The sequence below is a fragment of the Megascapheus bottae genome, chromosome 7 (genome assembly GCF_031878675.1).
Source record: "Megascapheus bottae isolate mThoBot1 chromosome 7, mThoBot2.hap1, whole genome shotgun sequence".
In the NCBI taxonomy this organism is placed as follows: Eukaryota; Metazoa; Chordata; class Mammalia; order Rodentia; family Geomyidae; genus Megascapheus; species Megascapheus bottae.
In genome coordinates, this window is record NC_143515.1 from 76154992 (window position 1) to 76157760 (window position 2769).

The window sequence follows — 2769 nt, forward strand, 5'->3', positions numbered from 1 at the left end:
GGGAAGGGGGGAAAACCAAGACGGGTGGGGGGTGTGGGAGGAGAGGGAAACGGGTACCAAGACATGTGAAAGGGTATCAATGTATGTGAATTAATGCACCTTCTATCTGGCAAATATCATGTAACCCTTTTACTAATTACAATAAAAAAAAAGAAAAAAAAAGAAACGTGAGATAAGAAAAGTGAACTATTAGATCAAAAACAGAGCCGGAGTGCTCACTTCGGCAGCATATATTCTAAAATTGAAATGATACAGAGAAGATTAGCATGGTCTCTGTACAAGGATGACACACAAATTTGTAAAGCGTTCCATATTTTAAAATCTTAATTCTAATCATGATTCAAAACAAATATGCGCGGGACCTGGAGTTTGGCCTAGTGGTAGAGTGCTTGCCCAGCATGCATGAAAACCCAGGTTTGATTCCTCCATAGCACATACATAGAAAAAGCCAGAAGTGGTGCTGAGGCTTAAGTGGTAGAGCTCTAGCCTTGAGAAAGTCCAAGGACAGTGCTCAGGCCCTGAGCTCAAGCCCAGGACTGACAAAAAACCTTAAAAAAATTTTTTTAAAAAACAAATACTCTCTAATAGGAGCATTATATAAAATTTTTTATTTTTATAATTCTGTACATTTAAACCTGGATTATGCTTTTAGGTGGGACATGTATATTCATGAGCACCATTAAATATTAATTATTTTGTTCACAAATATAAAATATTGTATAATTCTTGGTAATAAATCATTTATCCTTTTACTAAAATAGCATTAAGTATTAATGTCTTCTATAGTCAACACTTAATATATGTATATCTTTGTATCAAAGATGACATTATTTTCTTAAAATATTTATATCTTTCACCTACTGCATGAGAAGGATGTTAGAGTCAGGGAGGTCACACTACAGATTTCTACAGGCTTATGCAGATGTAATAATACTATTGTATCATAATCATTCTGTCCTCTACTTGATGCAATACTAGCATGTACCTCTCTAAGCACGATTACTTCTCTACACAGGTGCTAGTTTCCTCAATTCGACGAGGCAAAAGGCCATGGACATTTTTTTCTAAGCATTTTAACATCTGTGAACTTGAGATAAGTCTCACAATGCCATCTTGTTGCTGCTCTCAATCGAGCCCCAGAGTCCAGGGGTGCCCACACATCCAATTCAGCATCAGAACTGAACGTCAACTTTCAGAGAGTGGAAAACACTTTCCGTCATGATTATCTAACTGACGTTGGTGTGGAATGAGGAATTTGACAAATGAAGATACTTTGGTGAAACTTCCAAGGAGTATACAGTACGTGTCTGACATCTAATTTTTCACTCTTTATGAATTATTTTAATTTTAATTTTAAGATAACCCAGCAAACACCAATACATTTATGAAGCACACAGGATTATGCTACATGAGAAAACACAGTATTGACAAATCTGAAAGGAAAATGATTCAAAAGAAGCAAATTTCAGATTTGCGGAAATTTTTAAGAACAATTAAGCTATCAGCAATTTGCTAATTTCTTAAAGACTTTTTGGTGTGAGGAATAGGTGAATACTTCCCCCTAATTCCTTTTAAGCAATGTGTCAGAGTTACATCAGCAATCATGCATACACTTTTAGCAGCACGTGAGAAATTAGAACCTTGGTGTTTTAGATCACTTATTATTTGGTCATTGAATAGCTGCCATGCCATGAGAAAATAAGCTCTTCTTTGTCAAGACCCCTGTGTTGCTGATTTTTACACTTCGTTTTTTTTTTTTTTAATACATCTGGTACAGGAGAAAAGGTACTAAATATATGTTTAAATGTATCAATTATTTATTTTTGTATTTGTAACTTGTCTCCCTCCAATGTGACATGAAGTTGATTCATTCTTTGATTTATGCATTGTGATTTATTGACTTCCTATTATGTTATTCATTCAAAACGTAGAAGAAAAAATTCCTCTTTGCAATGAGTTCATAGTTCAATAAATAAATAATAACATATACAGAAAGATAAACTAGCTCTGCTGAAAACTATAATAGTAGTGTGCTTACGGTCCAACTTAAAGATTTAAAACAAGGCATAGGAATTCACTGTGGAACGTTAGGTTCAATTTTGTACTAGAGGAACTTGATCTGAGACTTGAATGAGAAAATACATTTCAAGTTGAATTAAGAAGGGTGGATCTGTCTTCTAGGTACAGGGGAAAGTACTAATTGGAAAAGCAAAGCAAGGTTCCCTATGTAATTTAACTTGAGTTATTTCAAATTGTATTTCTATTTTAGTACACATTTGCATATTTATTACTGAACTCGAAGTCAGCAGTTTTAACTGTCTCCGAACTCCTTTTACTAATCATCAAGTAAAATAAAATTAGGTTCTGACACAGATTAAAAACAAAAAGTAAAGCAAAGTTCAACCAAGAAACCAAATGAAGAATCGGGTACGTGTTCATAGAAATCAGGAGCAATGGATATGAACTAAAAATAATTGAAAAGCTAGTTATTTTCTATGCTTGTCCGATAAATGTGTACTTCCCCCAAAAGCTCATAACTGATATGATGTATGTTTGTACAGTGTTGGTTACTCATAGAAAAATGATATGGAATAACTCAATGTATGATTGAAGAATGTCGAAGGAATCATAAGAAACCTTTTTTCCTGAAAAAGAATATGACTAAGCTGCGTATTTAGGTACACACTTGTAATCCTTGCTATTTTGAAGAAAGAGGAAAATCATGAGATTGATGCTAGGACTGACAGAATTGGTGAGAACTCATATCAA

General features: G+C 34.1%; 1 non-coding gene across 1 annotated transcript; it reads left to right on the top strand.

Annotated features, from left to right (window-relative positions):
• Positions 1-211: 211 nt before the first annotated feature.
• LOC150061082 (U6 spliceosomal RNA) lies at positions 212-318 on the top strand. The gene has a single exon (XR_016536345.1). It is a non-coding gene; the product is annotated as a U6 spliceosomal RNA (small nuclear RNA).
• Positions 319-2769: the final 2451 nt, after the last annotated feature.